Source organism: Dreissena polymorpha, chromosome 7 (genome assembly GCF_020536995.1).
Source record: "Dreissena polymorpha isolate Duluth1 chromosome 7, UMN_Dpol_1.0, whole genome shotgun sequence".
Lineage (NCBI taxonomy): Eukaryota > Metazoa > Mollusca > Bivalvia > Myida > Dreissenidae > Dreissena > Dreissena polymorpha.
The window spans coordinates 19226662-19251872 of record NC_068361.1 but is presented as its reverse complement, the minus strand read 5'-3'; the positions used below and the strand labels follow the sequence as shown (position 1 = coordinate 19251872).

Below are 25211 nucleotides of genomic sequence, written 5' to 3'. Positions count from 1 at the left end.
GCACACATTAGAATATCAATATTTACAGGCGAATGTAACTAACAAATAACTTCAAGCTTATCTCTTGAACTTTTTTGATATCCTTAAATGTCTGTTTGAATACATTGGTTTATTTATAACACATATAAATAACACTTTTTCATATCAAATGAAATATATGTATGCCCTTCTGCTTGTTTCTATAGAAATCATGTCAAACGAAGAATTCTAAATTGTGAAAATGCTAAGAATAATCATAAGAAAATAGATAAGTGTAAAAAGTAGATATAATTAAAGGTTACTCGACTCTTAATTTTTAAGGAAAAGCACTTTTGGGAAATTACAATCTAGCATTTCAACACAATGAAATTATTTTTATTATTTTTATTGGACATTGTTGGTGTATGTATTGATGTTGTAATTGATAGTGTTTGTTTTAAACATGATGTGTGTATTCCTATGAAAAACTAAATAATATGTTTTGAAAATATGTGAGATTGGTTTAGAAAAAACTAAATATAAGTGGACTTTGTTGCTAAGCAACGCATGTTAGATTACAGTTTAACGTTTATCACAACTATTTTTAGAACGAATATATATCTGATAACATATATTTAACAAAATAAATGTGTTCTTAAATTTAATTGTATGTCTTGTTCATAAGTGTGGATTTTGATGTAACATACATCTGAATGCGATTTATACTTGAAAACTTTGTTAACGTCAAAACACCTCTGCAGTTCTGTTACTAAAATAAAAGATTCTCAGTAAGTAATGGGGCTATACCTTTAAATTTGGTATCATAATAACAAGCACAGAACAGTCTTTATCAATCTATAGAAAACAAAAAATGTGAAATTTTGTCACAAATACAGGTTTTTGACGACATGGCTCATATAATATATATATATATATATATATATATATATATATATATATATATATATATATATATATATATATGTATATATATATATATATATATATATATACTCATACCAAGTTTCAATGAAATCTGCCAAAGAACTTCCAAGATACATGTATGGCTTCGGACAAAAAAAAGCATTGTTCAAGATAAAAAAGGGCAATAACTCCGTTATTAATGGATGGTGTGCAATGCCATTTGGCGTGTATCATCCTGTTATCCATATATATACTCATACCAAGTTTCAATGAAATCCGCCAAAGCACTTCCAAGATATGGCTCCGGACTGACGGACGGAAAGACGGACAGAAAGACAGACGGACGGACAACTTCAAAACAAAATCCCTCCGCCTATGGCGGGGGATAATAACCTTAACAGTCTGTAACTTTTTACCACCTTCTCAGAGAATTCTCTGGATTCTAGCACAGTGTGATGCCTTATTGTTATCATTTGCCATGGACAGCCTAACTGACCAAAAATGTATGATCCAAGATAAGAATCCCTCTATCTGCCAGCATGCACATGTGTTTCTGACCTGACTGATAAGCCCCTTTCTAAACAATGTGGCAGTTGTGTGAGCTTTCATTGGGCTGTGGTACAGTGAGGCAGTATAATTAGATACAACACATGTATTAGTTTGTTTTCAAAACTTTGTGATATTTTGGTTTCATTGGTGTATACTATACTTATATCTGAAGATATGTCGGGAAGATTACACTTATGGTGAGTTAAATTTTCAATCTTTTAAATTTCGTTTAATAAATTGTTTTTGATTATTTATGCAATTCTCTTTGTTTTAATTTAATTCCTTTTTGTGGTGTTAAAATAAGAAAAAAAAATGGTATAATTAAAACTCAGGAACTTAAGACATTTTCACGGGATATATGGTAGGTTCGCGCAAAATGTGCCCAAACCAAGATATTAATTATGGGTTTTAGCTGCACATGTTGGGAGTTGTTTTATTTACGCTCGATTGTTCATTGTCGGCTCGGGTACTACTTACATGTACCCCGGGAACCATTAAGTATATTTACATGTTCCCCGGGTACGGTCAATATACATAAATGTACCCGTTATTTTAACACTGAATCGGTCGTTTTCGGCTATTAATTTAAATTAATTATTTTTACATTTCTGTTAATTTTCTGTTAAATGGCCTCTGTATATTATTAAAATCTATAATCAAAAAGCATTTTGATGCATTTTTTTTTTAAGAAAAGTTTGTTTAAGATAAGCAATATCGTTTCATGGTAAAATGGTCTAAGCACGCTTTACGACATCAGATTTTGTGCGGGAATACAACTCGGGTATAGTCTAATATCGACCAGTTATGTTTAAGTATATTTACCGTGCCTGGGGTACACATGTACATGTAAGTATACTAAAAAGTACCAGGGGTACATGTAAGTAGTACCCGAGCCGACAATGAGTTACCAGTTTAGTTACCAGTGTATATTGAAAAATACAGCAACTGCACTTCTATAATATTTGCTGATTTAGGAGAAATTATATACTTCAAAGTTGATTTATTTGTTGTTTTTTTCCAGGTGCTCTATACTGGTTGATAATGAAATTTTCAAAAACATTTAAGATAGTAAGAGAACAAGTTCCTGGCTCAAGTTCATTTGAGAGTTTCATATATTTCGAGGATTTGTTTTTTGTTTTAACAAAGACTGAGAAAGGATTACGAAGAATTAATTTAAAACGCTCTCTACAAAAGTACACAGGAGGAATAACTTCCAAAAATGGAAAGGATGCTATACCTGTTTTTTCTGTTCTACAATATTGTTTTGCGCATATCGATTCATCACAGGCTTGCAAAAAACTAGCGCTTTAAATTCAGAAAGAAGTTCTGTGTGACAGTAGTGATTTTTTAATGAATGCTAAGACAATACTGTCAAGAGCATATAAACGTTAATACTGACTTTACTGTACATATTGGGTATAGCCGTTTACTTGTATTAATTTTATAAACATATTATTCAACAGAAGGCTAATGTACAGTAAACAATTTAGAAATATGAAAATGTATCAAATTTATATATGTGCGATCAGTGTGAGAATTTTGTTTCATTAATATTGTGTATTATTCAATTATCGTTTTATTTTCAATTTTCTGACATCGTTTAAATACATAAAGCCTGAAAATGATTAAATCTTGATAAATGAACTCTGCAAACAAGAAAGGTAAATCTTTATTTTGAAGGTTATTCTGATTCTGATTTCTATCTCCAGAAACTTATAATTGAAATTATTTCTTTATTGGTTTCATAGAGTATCCATTTGATATGTGTTAAAATATCTTTAATATGATTATATAAAGTGTATTATTATGTAATCTTGTTTTGATAGGATGTTCCCATTTAAATCACATATTTTGTGTTAATTGTTAAAAACATGCATTTAATAATCATATTGTGAAATAAATATATTTAACAGTTCATATAGCTTTTATCACTGACCACTGATATTAACATCTGGAATAGAGCCCAATGAGAGGGTAATTAATTACCTAGGAATCATGCCTCTGTGGTCTGTGGTCATTATCAATTTGTTCAGGGCAAGTCATGCTGGTTTTCTAACGGTATCAGACACTACCTGGCTGAGTAAGCGAAGTGGTAAAAAGTTACAGACTGTTAACTTATTTGCAGATATTGTACAAGGGCAAATAGCGCAAAAAAGTGTTGATCATTAGTCAAGCTAGAAATGACAAAATCCTTTAAAACAAAGGTAATAAATAGACTTTTTCTTTCTATACACAAGTATTTTAAAGATGTTTTGTTTCATCAGAAAGATAAAAGTTCAAACCGAAACAAAACTATCAACCAATTACAACCCACACTGAACTAACCTGTTACGGGCCGTTTCCATGTGCGGCGCTTCCTGTGCGTGGGTGCGACCTCTGCCCACTGGATCTGCCTGTGATCTGGCTGACTGGACTCGTCTGTTATCGTGATGTCTGGGACCTCTGCTGGGGACGCCTATAGGGGGTACACAATGAGTTAATGTGATGGTTTTATATACAGAAGTTTAAAAAACAAGGTATAGAAATAATAAAGAACTAGGATTTTCAAATGATTTGAAAACTTGATTAACAAGAATATCAGTGAAACTGATTGATGCTCCCCGATGATGCGCTTTGTCAATCTATATGTTAATAACCACCTAAAAAATCGTTTATTAGCCTCCGTGACCTTGACCCCAGTGACCTCAAACCTCATCAAAAGGTAGAGGCCAATGCAAGGTACCTACATGCCAAATATGAAAGAGATCGGTAAAGTATTGAAGGTGCTATGAGAAACTGTAACAAAAGTGTGACAGGAAAATCTATTATTAGCCATCTGTGACCTTGACCCCAGTGACCTCAAACCTCATCAAATGGTAGAGGTCCATGCAAGGTACCTACATGCCAAATATGAAAGTGATCGGTAAAGTATTGAAGGTACTATGAGAAACGGTAAAAAAAGTGTGACGGAAGTAAGTAAGGAAGTAAGGAAGGACAAAGCGGCAACTATATGCTCCCCGTAAATTTTCGGGGAGCATAAAAATATCTCTCATATTTGCATCAAAGGAATAGACGGTAAGTCAGGTACCTCAGCAACTGTTTCTTTTGACCTCTTCACTCCAGCATCATCACCAGGACTGAAAAGCAGAGGAACAAAATGTATGTCATCTTGAAATGTACACGTATATTGAATAAACATCAACAGACTCTATTTGCTTTGCAATATACCAGTTAATCTGAACATTTGTAATATTGATTTGTTCCTACAAAGGTATATGTTGGTCAAATATAAAGCTAAGATCAAGAGAGTAGTCCTATAATTTTAAGCAGACCTTATCATAACCATAGCCATATTAACAATCATTTGACATTGAAATCCACTCTTGTAACATTATATTTGAGTCCTTTGATTAGCCATTACAAGTGATTTTTTCCTTCTTTGTAAGGAACCTGAAAACAGAACGTTCCAAATAGGGAAAAACTACAAATTTCTCAATTGCTGTCCAAAACTTCTCAATTGAAGGTGTCCCAATTTTTTTTTATAGAAATAAATTGCATCATTTAGTTAGTTTCCTTATGCAGCTTTATGATTTGAACCCAAGATAATATAATATTTTTAACTAAAAAACACTATTATCACTTTTCAAGTATTTGGGAGCAAAAAAATGAAAAACATCAACTCCCCAATGTGAAAACTTCTCAACGTGAATTTTCCCAATGTCAGGGGTTGTCGAGCATATTTTCTAAATTGGGCTGGTACGGGTACTTTTTGAAACTTGGCAACAAAATTGCTGACTACCCACCTCTCATCTCTCATCCTCTTAGCAGACTTCTGGATGGATGTTATGGATGCCTCACCGGAGGTTGACTGTTTTGGCTCGATGAAGCCAGAATCTGACTGGCCCAGAGAGCGGTCACTCACAGACAACACTTAGGGTCTCTATAGAAACAAGCAAGGCACAGCTAGTGTTGCAGTGACATCCATAACATTACACTTTAATTATTATTTAACTTCATATCAGGTGTGAAAGCAGCCATTGCTAATCTAGTAAAATTTAAGTTAAGCTTTGCTTCCTGAGTGCATTCCCAGATTTAACTGTGCAGTCTTCCTTCAAATAAAAAATACCATAAAAGCGGACAGAGTCATCCCTGCATCTATAAGACTCAAATATAACACTCCACTGACAAAGATTAAAAAAAAATTGATCACACGGATTTCACATATGTAAAATGTACTCAATGTATCACTGACCTTGGGTGGGAATGACTATGCGGACCTGCCTGACCCCTGTAACCATCGAGCCTTGCCTCTACAATGGACACATGTTTTTTTAAATGACATTTTAAAACAAAATTAAGACAGCATATATCAAAATAATTTGCTTTTTATATAACCTTTGTTGACCAATTGTAGTGTTTGAAACCTGTTTGATTTAGTTGGGCAAGTAATATGCTTCTAGACACAAAAGTATTATATTTGACACTCAAAAAAAGGATTTTTTCAAGATACAAAGGGCAATAACTCTGTCATTAACAGATGGTGTACAATGCCATTTGGTGTGCATCATCCTCTTATCCATATACATACTCATACCAAGTTTCAATGAAATCCGCCAAAGCACTTCCAAGATATGGCTTTGGACGGACGGAAAGACAGATGGACTGACAACCGACAACAATATCCCTCTGCCTATGGCAGGAGATCAGATAACAACATAAGCTCAACAAATTATCCTAAAACCTACACAGCTGAAAGCAGTCAATGACAATGCGATCTGTTTTCTCTTTTCCTCCACGTCATTCCTTGTCCAGGAAAATTGTAGGGGCTTCCCCGTCAAGTAGTTCTCCACAAACTGAAGGAAATTTATTTTCACAATTTAGCATTACTCTAGTTTTCTTTATGACATGTGGATGTACAATCCATAGCTACAAACAAAATGACCAACAAATTTCAATATACACGGTCCATTTGAATGGTCCGTCTAAAATCAAAATTTAAGCATTTGTAAAAACCATCTTTCCAGTGTATAACACTGACTGACTTCATATTATCATGTTTATTGCATACTTATATTTATATAAGTGAGGTTTTTAGATGCTGTGGTCCCAGTTTCCCAAAACTTCACTGTCACAAGGACTTGGTGCTTGCAAAAATGTCGAGTCCAAGCCAAATATTGTGGCTATGTTTAGCAGTAATTAAATATTTTTTAACCTTTTTGTGGACTACTCAGAAATTTTTAAAAGTAATATCTACATTTTAACTGGTACCTATTTACATAAATATTAGGTGTTTACGGTGTAAATGCTCACCACAAGTACTTTGATGGTGCTCATTAGTATTTGTTTAAACACACCCTACCTGAATAACATATACACCACATGAAATGCTATCAAACTGCTTTGTGTGAGGAACACTCTACATGGTCCATGACTGGGGCTGTGAGGTTTCCAATCCTCGCCTGAACCTCTCATTCAGAAATGCACTGCAAACAGATAACACTCTTACATTGACAAGAATGAATTTTTTTATACCTGCAACAATTTTTTTCAACTTTATGAAAATAAGTCTTGCTACTGGTATAAACTTTTTCCACAGCTCAGTGATCAGAGAGCCTGCATACTACTGCCCTAAATCCAGGTTGTAGAATACACTGTTGGCCATGTTGCAGAAGTAAATTGCCCAACAGATGAAGTGACTGCAAAATAATCAGATATATATCAGTAGTTGATAATTAGTGATATAACTAACATTCAACATTCTGAAATAAATAAAAGCAAACAAATAATTACAATTACCTTTAGTTTCAACTTTGTGTTTTATGTTGTTATGTTTTGTGTTGTATGCAGGTAGCGTATTGGCATTTTTTCATTAAACATGCAGTTATTTACTTCCCTGATAAATCAATGAAGCCACGAACAGTAAACTTTAATTCTTAAAAGAAATAACTTTGTATGCACACCTAAATAATGCAATGTATCAGGGCTTCTGTTTAGTTTCAAATTCAAGTCAGAACTTTGAAGCCTCTGACTCTTTGAAGTTTTGTTTATAAAATCAGAAGCTTTGAGAGAACATGAATATGTTCATAACACTCTTCCACATCTACTTTCATACTTCAGTTACATTTTTATGCCCCTGAAGGAGGGCATATAGTGATCGCATATGTCCTTCTGTCCGTCCGTCACACTTTGCGTTTATATTTCGAAAAATGCTCATAACTTATATGTCGCTTCAGATGTAACCTTCATATTTGGTATGCATGTGTATATGGACAAGGCCTTTCCATACGCACACGAATTTTTACCCTTTTGACATTGAACTGTATATGGACAAGGCCTTTCCATACGCACATGAATTTTGACCCTTTTGACATTAAACTACGGGTCGGTATTTAGGTTTCGAAATCTGTATTTAGGTTTTGAAAAATGCTCATAACTTCTATCAAAGCTTTTTTGAAGGCATATGTCATCCTACGTAGACAGCTCTTGTTTCTCGTATTTATTTCAGCAAAGATATTAATATCAATTATCATTGATAGCAATGCATACTGTAAAAATTTGAACTTCCATATGTTGGATATTGGACGTGCTCAGGCTTCAAAAGCAGCAATTTAAGAAATTGTGTGACCACAACTGGAGGCTTTGATTAAATTACTCCAGTATTTTCCATAAACACATAACAGTATTTGCCTGCGGTATGGAAACATTATTTAAGAACTGCAATAAATTTATTATAATGTAATAACTATTTTTAACATGAGCACCGCATAACAGGTGCCAATGCTCGGCTGTGGGTGCAGTTTTGATTAAATGAAAGATTGTCAGATTTTATTTTTTTTAAAGGTCACAGTGACTTTGACCTTTGACCTAGTGACCAAAAAATGGGTGTGGCATGTAGAAATCATCAAATTGCATCTACATATGAAGTTTCAACGTTGTATGTGAAAGCACTTTGATTTTAGTGACAAATGTCAAGGTTTTAGCATGACGCGGACGGCAGACGCAGAGCTGGCTATGACAATACCTCGGGGTTTCTCCGAAAACAGCCCAGCTAAAAACAAACAAACAACAACTTTTAACTAATTGTTTAAGCACACAAACAAAGATTGAATCAAACGGTAACTTGAATTGTAAAAAGGAATAACATTTTCCATTTTTACTTACAACCAGTGTTCAAGGTAAATTTGTTTGTAGTATGACTGCACTCCAAGGGAATTAATGTATATAATACATCTCTGTGCTGGCTTTATAATCTTGCAAGAAATTAAAAAAAATATATTGAATACAATGCCTGAACATTAAAAAACATAGTTGGCATAAGGCATCAAAGGAAGTAAAGAAAGGGCCTCAAAAATTTCTTTCAGAGCTATTACTAGAACAAGATTGATGTAGAATTAAATTGTATTGGTTACAGATTATTTATCAAAACAATATTTAGGGCACTTTTACACTTTGTGACACCTCATGGATAATTGTAATAGTTTCACAATGTGGAATTTTAAGCTAAAAAATTTTTATTACAATAAACATAGCAACAAATGTTTGTCTCCCCTACTGCAAAATAAATAAATATAAGTAAAATGCAGATTAATTGTTTATAACATCCTGAGAAGAAATGGAACTGTATCAAGTAAATTGAAGGCTTGTCAGACATATCTTATCTTTCATTTGTATTGATGATAAGACATTTAGGGAAACTTCTTTAAAGATTGTTTAGCACTTCAGCCTTCAACAATTCCCAGTATTGGCTTCAATATTTACAGTATCCAATAACCAGCATGGCAATGCTGATGATTGAGTGGGTATAACATTTCTCTTCAATAGTTGTGATAACCGGCAAACTAGTTGTTTGTTCTCAAATATCATGACAAATATCAGTAAGATTTAAGCATTCCACTAAGATCCAGTGATTGCCATTTTCGTTAACAGCTCCGACAACCGTATCAAGCCCATCGAAATTGACCTGCAATGAAAAAGCAGTCTAGCATATATTCAGTTCCAGATAAAGTATTCATCTTTATATTATTTTTTACCAAAAAATGTTCAAAAAATGCCCACACCATAAAAACAGGGCAAAATCTGCTTCATTGATGCAGTGATTGAATGCAATGACATATGTTGATAGAGGAAATTGCATGATAATGATGCATTATCGCAAGCAGTGTAGGTTCTAGACCAATAAATTACGTCTTTACTTAACCTTATACACTTACACTGATCCAATAATCTTTATATACATAAATATGCATCCATTGAAGGACCCATGACATATTTTTTACCAAGCCTGACCCATATTCACTCTTGACCTAGACATCATCTTGATACAACTTCTGAACAAGTTTGGTAAAGATCGGATGAAATTTTCTAGACAGACAGACCAACCGACAGACAAAGCGAGTCCTATATAGCCCCCATTACCAATGGTAATGGACGTATGATAAATTTAACAACAGAAAGAGAATTAATCAATAAAATTATATTTGGAACAATATTTTTCATTATTTTAGACATACTGATGCAAGGTATCCAATCCTTTCAAAATCTCCAGTGAAGATAAGTGTTGCATTGATACAGTCCACATGGTAAACATTGCTAGATTCAATTGTGGCGATGTGGAGGCAAGCGTCTACCAACTACAGAGATAAAACATTATAAATATTACATACATCAATACATTTTAATATCCCAAGGGTGTTACTTGTTTTTATAAACCAAATAGACTAAAACAATTAAGAAATATGCTTGCGAACTTATGACAGCTTCAAGCATGTCAAGACTGCAAAAAACAAAATGCATAACAAAATACATTTTGTCCATTTTATAGTAATCAAAGCGCCGTAGGCGCTGAAGGCCCGGGGCTAGATTTAGTGTGCTTGGGAAGAAGTTTAGTTCATAAAAAAAAGATAGTTCGACTATGTATATACACTTCAACACCGTTATTTCGAACACCGATAATCCAAAGTCACCGTTATTTCGAAGTATTTTTCGGGTCCCGATTTTGGTTCTTCTTTGTTTAATGTAAAATTGTATTGTTTATCCGAACTTCGTTAAACCGAGGAAATCGTTTATTCGAAGTGATTCTGTCGGTCCCAACACTATAATTCGCACCTACTTATCAATCTTTAATCCGAAGTCAAAACTGAAAAATACAGATCGTAATTTCACAACTTTGTCGTGGCGCGTCAAAAGCCGATTATTACATCTTTGTCTTCTGCGCGAACGCCGGTGTTCAGAGAGACATCGCGTATTAAAAAAAATGTTTATTAATTTCCGAAAATGTATTCATATGTATGTATGTCTGATAATTTGTGCTATTCGTTATATTTTATATACTTTAATTATACTTCGTTTCAAATTGTAAGATTACATTTTGTTATAACCCATACGTTGTTATATATAGACACATGACAATATTGTGTATTATATTTCATGTATTTCTGCAATAATTAAAATAAAAATGACTGATTAGAAACCTTAAACAAACACTTAAAAAATACATATCACCAGTAGATACCATAGGCTTGTCAACAATTTATTGAAATTGAAAACCATGTCATGTATTAGTTTTGCCTTAATGCTAGTTTAACTTACTCTATGTGAAAATAACACAAGAAATATTATTAAAATTATATAATCAAGACGAAAAAAAAACTATTGCTTGGTACATTATACAATCTGAACCCTCAAGATATGCATAGTGAATAGTATATTGTCAATGTTAAATATTAAAAAATAGTATCCATCCCTTGTCAAATAAAAACGCACTTTTTACCAAAACACACATTTAGCGCACTTAAAAGTGCGTTAATTGTGTGTTTTTTGTTAATATGTGCGTTTTCAGTGTTCAAAAGTGCATTTAAGTGCGCTTTTTGTGCGTTTTTGCTTTTCAAGTGCGTTATTTTAGTGAAAAAGTGCGTTTTTTTGTGTGTTTTCTTCATCTGTAAGTGCGCTTTTGAGTGTAGATGTGAGCAAAATGTGTGTTTTTTATCTAAAAAGTGCGTCTTTTATTTAGGAAGTGCGTTTTTTGTGTGTTTTCTTCATCTGTAAGTGCGCTTTTGAGTGTAGATGTGAGCAAAATGTGTGTTTTTTATCTAAGAAGTGCGTCTTTTATTTAGGAAGTGCGTCTTCTATCTAAGAAGTGTGTTTTAAGGTTTACAGATGTGGGTTTTTTCTCACAAAAGTGCGTTTTTCTATTTTGATGTGCGTCTTTTTTAAGCATAAGTTAGTCTTTTATTTCATAAGTGCGTTTTTATCATATGATCTGTTTTAAAAGGATGTATCTAAAAAGACACATGTTTAACACACTTCTTAAAAAGTGCGTCTTTAACAACCGTTTAGCAAATGTTGTACAGCAATTGAACAAGAAAAAAATTGTTGCAGGCTCTAACAATTTATTTACATCAAATGATTAAACATAGACATATATCTCAGTAACCTGTAATAATATAAGGGGCAGTTTGAATAATTACTGGTTGTCCATATTAACCTGTTTAATGTTTACATACTTTATCACACAATTTCAATGCATACCCTATTGCTTACGTTTTAATCTCAAACATTTCTAAAAATTTCCACCTAAATCAGACTGTGTGTAACTAATTAAAAATATTGAAAGTGTCCAAAGTATTATGTGGGCTTAATAGTATCAATTATATTTCCTCAACATAAATAAGTATTTGAACTTTCTTATACTTATATTTATACCCTAATACAATTAAAGTCTACCACATTGACCATAAACATACATTTTAAAAGGCAATTAAAATAATATTTATACTATTAATATTATTTGCTAAAACCATTCAGCATGTTATATTTAAATATTTACAATTAAATATAATGTGTTAAGGGTGCTGTGTATTATTCAATAAATATTTTGGTGTTGAAATGACTGCCTTATCAGTATTTCTCAAATTATGCAATTTTGGCTTAGACACAGCATGGTATCAGATAAGAGAATAGCCAGTCCTTATCAGTCCTCCATCTAAGCCTTACTAAGGGGTGTTGATATACTTTTGATTTGTTCAGGCACCATCTATTTGAGAACCACAGATAGGAAGTTATTTTTTGAAAACAAGCAGCATCAGCAACTGACTTTAAGCTAGAATTAAGACTTATTATTCTAGTGTAAAATGTCTTGAAATACTTTCAGCATGAAGTATTGTGTGATGAAAAAAATGTGTATTTACTACAATGTGTAAATCAACAATAAAGGAGATTAAAAGTGGGTGGTTAAAGACATATAAAGTGATATGGTCTAGTTCAACATCTGCCTGTATTTTTGGAATACTGAAGAACAGTCTGTTGTAACAGGTTCGTATTTTCAATTCTGCATCCCTTTTTTATTTAGTTTATTGAATTAATTATGATTATTATCATATTTATGTATTGTCACTGGGAAAAGTAAATGGATGAGTAAATGTAATGCAATTTTAAAGAAAAACAACACCATTTGAATTATTATGGCTGTATTGTATGGTTATTGTCATCTTAAAGTTATTTATACCTATTTTTGGTCATTAATGAACAGATTTTTCCCCCATATTAAATGAGAACTTTTAAATTTAAAGGTTAAACCCCATGGAAAGAATGTGCATCATCGCATCGCCTGCCAAAAAAGGAAGCAAAAGAGAGACTACCTGATGTTTGGACATGAATACCAGGTTTTACCCTGCACAAGCTGGCCGACATGAGAAGAACAGGAGTGGGAAAACCGCGCCCTCTCCTTGACCAAGAAAAGCTGGATTTGTTTAGAGGTAAAACTATACAGGGTACTGGTTATTGCATTTTGAAAGGTGTCACACTTCCGACCAGTCCACACAGCAAAATGAGACCACGTATCTTGGTACATTTTCGAACAGTATTTTCTATCAAACGTATTTATTTATGAAAAGCATTAAGTCACATGTGATCAGGGGATTAAAATTGCAAAATAAACAACCAAAAACAACAAGCAAACAAACTAGTTTTGATTTAAATTTATAATTTTTATAGCAACAAGATTACCATAACAGCAATATTCAACACTTACATTATAAAATATCTTTCAGGACCTGATCAAATGAGATCATGCACGAGACGCATCGCGCAAAGGCCATGACAGTATAATAGTTGCAAAGAAGTTTGACCGGCTGGTGGCAGACTTGGAGAGAAAGATGAGAGCTGCACTCCGCTGCCTCAAAGAAACGTGAAAGGCCTTGATTGATATGCATCTTTCTTATGTATATAGCTGTTCGTGTGTATATTCTGTACATGTTATTATAGTATGCTATTATTTTTTGTTTATTTATAATCAAATTATGATTATATTTATTTCATCAAATTGCCAATGATATTTAATTACTCATGTATGTTAAAAATGTTGGTGTACATTAAAGTATAAAATTGAATTATCTTGTAATTATTAAAATACACAAATATATATGTTTATATAATTATTGGTTTTTATTGCATATCTGAATTAAAAAAAACTTTTAAAAGCATATAATTGAATCAACTGTTAAGGCAAAAGATGCACCTTTAACGCACATGTGTGCTTTTTGTGAGTGCGTTTTTTGCTGCCATTCATGTGCGTAAATTGTGCGTTTTGTGTGGGTTATAACTGCGCTTAACGTGCGTTAAATGTGCGCTTTTTGTGAGTTAAATGTGCGCTTTTTTATTTAAAAAGCGCACATTTAACGCACATGAAAGCGCACATTTAACACACATGTGCGCTTTTATGTGGGTTATAACTGCGCTTTTCGTGAGTTAAATGTGCGCTTTTTAAATAAAAAAGGGCACATTTAACTCACAAAAAGCTCACATTTAACGCACTTAAAAGCGCACACTTTACACACATAAATGGCAGTCAAAAACGCACTTATAATAAGCGCACGTTTAACGCACATTTAACGCACAATAAAAGCGCACTTTAACACACATGTGCGCTTTTATGTGGGTTATAACTGCGCTTTTTGTGAGTTAAATGTGCGCTTTTTAAATAAAAAAAGCGCACATTAAACTCACAAAAAGCGCACATTTAACGCACTTAAAAGCGCACATTTTACACACATAAATAGTAGTCAAAAACGCACTTATATAAAAAGCGCATGTTTAACGCACATTTAACGCACTAAAGCGCACATTGAACACACTTATAAAAAGCACACGTTTAACGCACATAAAGCGCACATTTATCCACAAAAAGCGCACATTTTCTTGTTTGTTTGTTTTTGTTAAAAACTCACTCGGTAAGAAAAAGCGCACAAAAAACGCAGTGCCAATACCGCCACGTTTAACGCACGCAAAACGTACGTAAAACGTACATTTCACACACTTTTTTGAGAAGGGATACTAAACACCATAAAGGTAAACCATCTGTGTTGGGAGAATAAAGCTCACCCCAGTTAACATTTTCACGGATTTCTTTTTAAATATTGCACTATTTTAAATGGGATAAAGTCGAGAGCCGGCTGATTCGTGAGAGTTTTCTATAGGTATCATGCTTTTTTTTAACAGATCAGTATTTTTTCAGTAATGTGCAATGACGTTTTTGAACGGTTAGAAAAATGTTCAGTGTTGGGACTTCATATTACAAACGCACGATTGCACTTTACTAAAAATTCCTTATTTGGGTTCGAGTCGTCATTAATATAAAGACACTGAACAAGTTTGAAAAGAATCGGATGAAAACTGTGGACTTTCTTGGATAAACAAGAAAAAGTAACCATTTTACTATTTCGAGTCACTGTGACCTTGACCTTTGACCTAGTGACCTGAAAATCAATAAGGGTCATCAGCCAGTCATGATCAATGTACCTATGAAGTTTCATGATCCTAGGCATTCTTGAAATAACATCCTGAAACCATTTTACTATTTCGAGTCACTGTGACCTCGACCTTTAACTCAGTGACCTGAAAATCAATAGGGTTCGAATTCTCATTAATATAAAGACACTGAACAAGTTTGAAAATAATCGGATGAAAACTGTGGACTTATCGGATAAACAAGTTTTTACTATTCCAAGTCACTGTGACCTTGACCTTTGACCCAGTGACCTGAAAATCTATAGGGTTTGAGTCCTCATTAATATGAAGACACTGAGCAAGTTTAAAAAGAAACGGATGAAAACTGTGGACTTTATTGAATAAACAAGTTTTTACTGTTTCGAATCACTGTGACCTTGACCTTTGAGACCTGAAAATCAATAGGGTTCGAGTCCTCATTAATATATAGAAACTGAGTAAGTTTGAAAAGAATCAGACGAAAACTGTGGACTTTATCGGATAAAAAAGTTTTTACTATTTCGAGTCACTGTGATCTTGAACTTTGACCCAGTGACCTGAAAATCAATAGGGTTTGAGTCCTTATTATGCCCCCCTTCGAAGAAGAGGGGGTATATTGCTTTGCTCATGTCGGTCTGTCGGTCGGTCTGTCGGTCAGTCCACCAGGTGGTTGTAAGACGATAACTCAAGAACGCTTGGGCCTAGGATCATGAAACTTCATAGGTACATTGATCATGACTCGCAGATGACCCCTATTGATTTTTAGGTCACTAGGTCAAAGGTCAAGGTCACGGTGATCCGAAATAGTAAAATGTTTTTGAATGATAATTCAAGAACGCATACGCCTAGGATCATGAAACTTCATGGGTACATTGATCATGACTTGCAGATGACCCCTATTGATTTTGAGGTCACTAGGTCAAAGGTCAAGGTCACGGTGACCCGAAATAGTAAAATGGTTTCCGGATGATAACTCAAGAATGCATACGCCAAGGATCATGAAACTTCATGGGTAGATTGATCATAACTCGCAGATGACCCCTATTGATTTTGAGGTCACTAGGTCAAAGGTCAAGGTCACGGTGACCCGAAATAGTAAAATGGTTTTCGGATGATAACTCGAGAACGCATACGCCTAGGATCATGAAACTTCATAGGTAGATTGATCATGACTTGCAGATGACCCCTATTGATTTTCAGGTCACAAGGTCAAAGGTCAAGGTCACGGTGATCCGAAATAGTAAAATGATTTTCGGATGATAACTCAAGAACGCTTTTGCCTAGGATCATGACACTTCATAGGTACATTGATCGTGACTCGCAGATGACCCCTAATGATTTTCAGGTCACTAGGTCAAAGGTCAAGGTCACAGTGACAAAAATCGTATTCACACAATGGCTGCCACTACAACGGACAGCCCATATGGGGGGCATGCATGTTCTACAAACAGCACTTGTTAATATAAAGACACTGGGTAAGTTTGAAAAGAATCGAATGAAAACTGTGGACTTTATCGGAAAAACAAGTTTTTACTATTTTGAGTCACTGTGACCTTGACCTTTGACCCAGTGACCTGAAAATCAATAGGGTTCGAGTCGTCATTAATATAAAGACACTGAGTAAGTTTGAAAAGAATCGGATAAAAACTGTGGACTTTATCGGATAAACAAGACAACGTCTAACACACAGACACCATGCCATCCCATAAGCTCTTCTGCCTTTGGCAGTAGAGCTAAAAACACACAAAAACAGGCAATTTTAATTTCAAAAGGACAGCTTGTTCTTATAAGTGGCTGTAATAGATGGGTTATGCTCCCTGAATGGGATGGTCACAAGTACTAGTTATTAACAAGAACTGAAGGCAGGTGAATTTTAAAAATAATACACCGATATTTTATTTGTAACAAATTTTATAATACAAGCTTAGTTTAAATAAAAATAAAGGGCAACAAGTGTTCCGCAGTCGGAGACAAATGCCCCCCCCAACGTGACCTTGACATTTGGCCTAGTGACCTGAAAATCAATAGAGGTCATCTGCCAGTCATAATCAATGTACCTTTGAAGTTTCATGATCCTATGCCTAAGCATTTTTCAGTTCTCATCCGGAAACTATTTCGCGGACGGACAGACTGACAGACCAACATGTGCAAAACAAAATACCCACTCTTCTTCGAAGGGGGGCATAATAACTTAAAATTGTGTTGGTTAGGGTTGTGATTCATGTGCACTGCAGTTTTGCTCTGTGAGTTATGTCTACCTTTCTACACTCATCATCATTCATGGAAATAACTCTTAAGTCATGTCCCTGACAAAATTCCAGTATGAAAAACAGACAGTTGTCCTAATGAGAGAATAATAATACACATACCCAGATGCATAAAAAAGCGGTCTTCAGGCATATCCTTCTTCCACTGCTCAACATTTCCCCCCAAATTGGTCAAGTCATTGGAAGAAAATCTACACCAAACAAATATTTAAATAAAAATCATTAGCTGGTAAACATGAAGAATACATTAACTAATAATTCCATGGTACTGAATCATTATTATTTCGAGTATTATTTCATGACATGTGAACTATCATTGATTTAATACACTATTTGCCAAATATTTACAATCTGGAAAAAAGTGGCATATGTCAACAAAAAATTATTGTATTAATTAACTCAGAAACGCCCCTCATGAAACGTTTGCTCCTGTGACTACTCATGAAATAAAATACGATCTTACAATGAATTCAACAAATATCCTGTGCTTTGTTTTAGTACTGGCAATAGTATTATACTGTATCTACTTTGAGAGGCAGCTATATTAATTTTTAAGGTTTTCTTAGATATTGATAAACAGCATTTTTGTTAAGTGGCACAGTGCCGTTATATAATATAAGGATCATTTTAACTAAACATTTTCTTTAGAAATATTCACATTTATTTGCCCTTACAATCTAGGATATCTTTCAACACTTACTGTTGCATGCACATAGCACTATACATGTGATTACGAATTATCTTTCAACTTGGATAGTATCTGGGGTTCAGTCGACTGGCTGTGGGGAATTGTCGCTGGACAAAGCTATTAACAGCACGTTCCACCTCATCCGTCCTCCTGGCTAAATCAGATACTACATGTAGCATATGAATTTGGTCTATGATTGCCTGATCAAGCCGCTGGTTTGCTGATCCCAACTGAAACAATATATAAATAGTTGAAATTTATTTAATCCAGTGTAATTTTGTGACTTGCCCTTGAGTGAGAAAAGAAATATGTGATATGCAAAATAATCTTACTAATTTGAAGTTACAATGGTAAGTTCAGTGTAAATTTTCACTGAAATTGAAATCTTTGAAACGGTATAGAAATTACCGACAAAGTTTTATGTAAACTGAACACAAAATTATATGACCCTCCAGTATGCTCCACACACTGTCTTATTGTGGAATTTGTTCGCAGATTCACAGAAATTGATTAAGAGCCAAAGAATTTACAGAGCGCAAACAGAGTCTTTTTATTTAATATCGTGCAGAATAGACTAAACAGCTTCTTATTTTACACAAGCAAAAAAAGAACGCAGTGGAAAAGGCCTGCTGACAATAGTACAGTTGTGCTAAACAAAAATAGCCAAAACTTGGCCAAATTCTTGTAAATCTATCTTGCTGACCAATCAAATGCAACCTTTAAACAAGAGCACCGCATAACGGGTGCCATGCTCGGCTGCGAAAGCTTGTCAGAAATTTTTTTAGAGGTCACAGTGACCTTGACCTTTGACCTAGTGACCCATGGGTGTGGCGTGTAGAACTCATCAAGTTGCATATACATATGAAGTTTCAAAGTTGTAGGTGGAAGCACTTTGATTTTAAAGGCAATGTAAAGGTTTTAGCACGATGCCGGCGGATGGCGGACATCGGACGACGAGCAGGCTATGACAATACCTCGGTTTTCACCGAAACAGCCTAGCTAAAAAAGACTTAAGGTTTTCCAGCAGACATTGCGATGATTTCAGATTGAATATAATTCATTTTTAATCATTTACCTGAATAAATCAACTTTTTTTTCAAAAGACCATTCAGGCTTATCCGAAATGATCTTCACTCGCTTACCTTAGTGTATAACCCTGAATACTATTACATAGTTGAAAACACACTTGTACACATAAACATTCGTGACCATGACCTTAGAGTGATAAACATACATGTATTAAAATTTTGCATTTTGTCACACAATGGATGGGCACTCCTAACCCCGCCCCCTCTCTCACTCCAAGGGGGTGTGGAATTAGCAAAAGTAGGAAAGTTAACACGGAAATAAAAGGTTTCTTGACAGTTCATGTGTGACAAATGCAAATGATAAGTAAAAGATAGACAATAGATAGACACAGTTAACAGGTGGACATGGATAGCTGCAATTGTTCTTGAACAATAATGCTTGAATGCAAAACTTACTTCACCAATCACATGGTTGTGGCTGGACTCGTCAGGCACATACACATATACCCGAAACACCCAATTCACAAGTTCTGACAACTTCAAGGCAGCATTTAGCAATATCCTTTTCTTTCTCTTTTGGTACTCAGAATTGGATGTTATCTGAAATGGATTACATTAAGTTTGAATATTTTAAATAATTCTTGCCGCTCATTTTTTACAACTAATTATTATTGACTATTGAGTTAACGCATGGGTGTACATCACAATTTTATTGATATTTTTTATCATTTTATATTTTGCTCATTTTTTTCAAATAATTTTTGGAAGTGATGCGGGTCTGCTGCTTTAGTAAAAACTAGAGCTTTGTCACAGACTTGACGAATACCCCCACATGCTGCATTGACACAGAGTATTTTGCATGTTGTCTTCTTAAAAAACAGCCGACACCAAGGTCAATGTTTAAAATGCACTAAGTGACCCCGTGACATAGTTTTTGTCCTGGCATAGCCCATGTTCGAACTTTACCTACAAAGCATCTACATACAACTTCTGACCAAATGTGGTGAAGATCGCAGGGATTTCAAAAGATTTTAAAAACCAGGAGTCAATTACCCCTGGACTGAAATTTTGAGGAGTCAAATTGAAAAATGTTGGGGTCAATTTTGAAGCGCGTTAATTGTGTTTTTGTCTGCATTATTCAATTTTTTAGATAAAAATATGCTCTAAGAGTAACACAATATCTTACAAAGTTATACTGCGTTTTTAAATAACAATACCATGATACATAACACAACATACACGTATTTTAATGAATTGGTACATTAAAATCTACATCCTTACAACACATTTAAGTCTTTTAACACATTTAAGTAATTTAAGATATGTACCGGTAGCACCTTTTCATCACATATTTATCGTCATCACCCCTATGATAGCTTTTCTAACAAAACACAATCTAAATGCATGGAACATCTAGTATATCCATTACTGTTAATCCGAATACTATACATGTCCAAAATATGTACACTTAAGAATGCCTAACCTGTTGTAGTTAAACTTTAATTATCCAAATTGTTCTTGTTGTTATCTGGTTTAACAAACCTTATCAAATGTTTGTTAAATCCAGTTAATGCTTTCTCCATTATTGAATCACCATTACTTGCAATTTGAATCGCCAGCTTTGAAATGAACGCGGGTTGAATGTTTATTTACAATATGTCCGCCATTTACAATGTCGAAGGTCATGACGTAGCAATTTAATGCTACTCGGATAATTTATATCTAATCGAGGAAATGTGTTTTCTCAATGTTTATGTGCAGTATTATAACTTGTTAGTTTAATAAATGAACTGTGATTCAGTTTATATAAGATGGGGTGTTACCCTTAATGATCGGTCAGGATTAACAAACTGACAAAACTCGCTGGACTTACTAGTGGATCTACGTAATAAATAGACCTTTGATCAATTTTGTTTTTTCTTTAATTACTTTTGCCGACTTTCTTTAACTGTGCAGTCTGCAAAGTCTGCAAAAAACCCTGCAATTATCGGATGGTCAATCAATTATCGAGTTTTCACTGCTGCTAATTACCCAGTTAGTGCCCATGCACTATTTAGACGTTGACAAGTGTATTGGAAGAGATGAGATAAGATAAACAAAGCCCGGGGTATTCCCTCGATTATAGACAAAGTTTCAAATACTGAAACATTAATTTCAATTAGGAGCACAGCGGGATTGATTACCATGGAACTCGAGGTGTTAAGTGACTTACGCACGGGTCATATTTTGGATGCGTCAAAATGCGCGGCAGAAAAAAGGGTTGCGTCAAAAACAAGTCATTTTTAAGTCAAAAAGGGCCATAATTCAGTAAAAATGACAACCATAGTTATGTAATATGTCCTGTACTGTCCCCTTATGATAGTTTGCGAGTGTTCCAAGTATGAAAGCAATATCTATGATACGCATGTACTTTAGGGGTAAAAATGACCAAAACTTACCCAAAGTTTCAATTTTCTAAGTATAAAGGGCCCATAATTCCGTCGAAATGCCAGTCAGAGTTACATAACTTTGCCTGCACTGTCCCCTTAAGATAGTTTGTAAGTGTTGCAAGCATAAAAGCAATAGGAAAAGTGGACCTAAACACAAAACGTAACCAAATTTTCAATTTTCTAACTATAAAAAGGGCCCATAATTCTGTCAAAATGCATCTCAGAGTTATCTAACTTTGCCTGCCCAGTCCCCTCATGATAGTAAGTAAGTGTACAAAGTTTGAATGCAATAGCATAGATACTTTATGAGAAAAGTGGACCTAAATGCATAACGTAACCGGACGCCAACGCAGACGCCAAGGTGATGACAATAGCTCTTTTTTTTCAAAAAATAGATGAGCTAATAAGAGAGCGGACACGGACCGACCGACAAGTTCACTCCTATATACCCCTCTAAACTTTGTTTGTGGGGGTATAATAAAAAAACTACCCAAAGCTATAAACATTTGAATTAGCTGCCTTAGATATACTACTATAATGTAATGTAGATGTGAATACACTACAATTTAATAAATAATCTTGTTGTGTGGGAAACCAGGTATGAAAACTGTAATTGGATATGATGAATATGTTTTCCCATATATTCTGAAAATTAACAGTTGGTATAATGTTTGTTGGACACCAAGAAGAATTGAGAGAGAATCAGAATAAATCCATTTATGAGATTTACACAGTGACACTCTTTCAGCCTTTTGATTAACTGCAATGGCATGTATACCTTGTAATCAGGAAATGTTAGGACAGCTCTCATTACAATGGCTGCGTCGCAATCCTGCTTTTCAGTGCTAACAAACCCTCTATGCCTGTCTGTATAGCAGTGTTCTGACTGAAAGGTAAAAATGAAAAAATAATTAAGTTCTACACTTCATTAAAAAATACAATGACTTCAAGCATGCTACAAATAGTATCATATGACATGTGTTTGTACTGCTTAATTGGACAAATAAAAAAAAATCTTAAGACCTCACAACATACTTTTTTGAGTTTTACCTCAACTTTTTGGGAATATCTTCCATCATCATGACTTTGGAATTGGGACATAAATCAACATTTTCAAGATAAATACATGAAAGAGTAATAAAAAATATTAAATCACTTACACCTTCATGATCAACAGTTTTCCACATAATCATCAGAATATTTTCTTTTTTTTCATTCCAAAATATATCCATGCAAGGCCAAACTTTTGCTACTCAAAAGTTCGTATAAAAATAACAAATTTAGCAATTAATAGGGTCAAAGAATAAAATGACAGGGTACCTCAGATTGTTGTTTCTTTGCCTTCTGTTTGTCAGATCTGTGACGGTCAGACCCTTTAAAACACTCTCTTACTTCTCTGCCAACAAACTGGAATGGCAAACCAGTAAAAGAAATGGGAAGAGCTGGACTTGAATGTTCTTCCCAAAAAATCCTGGCTTCATGTTGCGGTCCTTCTGTAAAAAGAATTAAACCATGTAACCTGGAGTGAAACACTTGAAATGGGTTCTTTCTGCTTTTATCAAATATGCAACCTAAAAAGCTTTAAGTGTGTGATGTCTTAAAGATCTTCGATTACAACAATTAAAATGTAATTTGGGGGATGTGTATGGAACTTTCGGCTTTGAGTGGTTATACATGCTGTAAATAAACAATTTTGGCATTAATATTAAACTGTTTCAATAAATCTTTACATGTTAACCATTTATTGCAGTGTTGTGTGCATTAATTCATAAATTCTTTGATTTTTTCCTCAACAGGCAGCAGCTTAAAAGAAATTAAAAGCCTCTCGTTTAGCACCTCTTTACATCTGACTTTCATATGTTGTGCATATGTAATGCATTTATGAGGGGTAACATTTCAAACTGTGTATTTTTTAAATTATATATTGCGGAAAATTGCAATAATGCAACTTTGAGTTTTATAACCCAAAGAGTTGCTGAGAGTTGCCATGTGCTGTCTATTGTCCAAAGGTACAAAAATGCATCACCAGTGCAAAGGCTAAAGAACACTGCTACTGCAAATGCTGATCAATGTTTAGCTGTCTAATGCACAGACTCATGCAAATGGTACCTTTAAAGCAAGAAATAATTGCTTTTTATTTACATTGTTATTCTTTTGAACACTCTATCCACCATATTGGGAAATGTTGTAATGTTGCCGACCAAATGTGTCATTATCGGATAGGCCGCAGTACACCAATCTTTTGCACATCGTGATATTTGAAGTAACAAAGTCGGTAACGATGTCAAATATTAACTCAAATTACTGTTCGAAATTACCAAATGAAAATATCAGCAAGAATTGTGTGTTGAAAAACATGTATCAACGTGTTTAATTTAGGTTGCATGCAAAGGATAACCTCTGTAGGCTGTCATTCAGGTAAATTTCATGTGTTTTTGAGGTTTATTCATCGCTTTCCTTGATTGGCAAGCAACACCGTCTGTTTATTTGTGGGCACAACTGCAATTTTTTTATGAAGGGGAGCATGTGTTCTCTCAGAGCCACAATAGCAAAAATCAACAATGGCACTGGGAGTATGTTTAGTTGCAATAATTCAACTATCAGCTTTATAACCCAATGGGTTGCTGATAGTTGCAATGCGCTCTCTCTTGGCCATGGGTGCAAAATTTTATCAACAATGCAAGGGTTAAGGTAGTCCAAATAATTAGACGTAATCTACCGATTACGTGTACGTAATCTACCGATTACGTCTAAACGCCTAACGTCGTTTGATTTCAACTTAAACTTCAGTTTTTCTCGTTAAATCTTTGCTAATGCATAAAATTATCATTAATTAGACATAAATGTGAGCGATTACCTCTTAAATGTGTAAAAATTGTGCTTTTAAACCACTTTTGTACATTTTAAAAATAAACATACACAACACACGAAGTGTGTTTGTCGTTTATAGAATTACATTGAATTATCTTGAACGAAATTATTTTTTGAATAGGTTACACATAACCAATTGTTGTTGTACAACAAACCACATCACTTTTTAGCTTTCTGTACTCTTTAATTAAATGAAACCTATACTTATATGTGTGTGTTAAAACTACCAGTTGTATGCATCATTAATTGTTGCGCAACGTTATGAAATGTATTCTTTAATAAAAATGTGTTTGACAGCAAACACGGAATAATACTTAAAGGGATCTTTTCACGTTTTGATAAATTGACAAAATTAAAAACAGTTGTTTCAGATTCGCAAATTTTCGATTTAGTTATGATTTTTGTGAGGAAACAGTAATACTGAACATTTACCATGGCCTAATATAGCCATTATACGCATCTTTGGCGATTTAAAAACCTGAAAATTATAAAGTGTTGCAACGCGAAACAATTGAATAATGATTTTATTAATTTGGAGAATTCTGTTTTTGTCGTTTAATTTTGTGAAACTACGAAGATTGCTTATATAAAGTTTAAAATAGGTCGCTTATACATTCTTGGCAGGATGGCCGAGCGGTCTAATTGGTTTTTACTCCAGGACTCCAGGGGTCACTGGTTCGAGCCCCGATGCGGGTTACTTTTTTTCCCTTTTTTTAAATTTTATTCTTGATTGTTTACTGGAGCTTTTTAGATCCAA

General features: G+C 34.2%; 3 long non-coding RNA genes across 3 annotated transcripts; all 3 read right to left on the bottom strand.

Moving 5' to 3' along the window:
* Nucleotides 1–3747: 3747 nt before the first annotated feature.
* LOC127837835 (uncharacterized) lies at nt 3748–5342 on the bottom strand. The gene is made up of 3 exons (XR_008029496.1): nt 5214–5342; nt 4499–4547; nt 3748–3886 (listed from the first exon to the last, which is right to left on the bottom strand). It is a non-coding gene; the product is annotated as an uncharacterized LOC127837835 (long non-coding RNA).
* Nucleotides 5343–5662: 320 nt separating this feature from the next.
* LOC127837828 (uncharacterized) lies at nt 5663–6889 on the bottom strand. Its single transcript, XR_008029490.1, has 3 exons — nt 6770–6889; nt 6156–6263; nt 5663–5720 (listed from the first exon to the last, which is right to left on the bottom strand). It is a non-coding gene; the product is annotated as an uncharacterized LOC127837828 (long non-coding RNA).
* Nucleotides 6890–9301: 2412 nt separating this feature from the next.
* LOC127837825 (uncharacterized) lies at nt 9302–23429 on the bottom strand. The gene is made up of 7 exons (XR_008029486.1): nt 22904–23429; nt 22362–22469; nt 19611–19754; nt 18139–18356; nt 17541–17629; nt 9921–10040; nt 9302–9370 (listed from the first exon to the last, which is right to left on the bottom strand). It is a non-coding gene; the product is annotated as an uncharacterized LOC127837825 (long non-coding RNA).
* Between the last annotated feature and the right edge of the window lie 1782 nt (nt 23430–25211).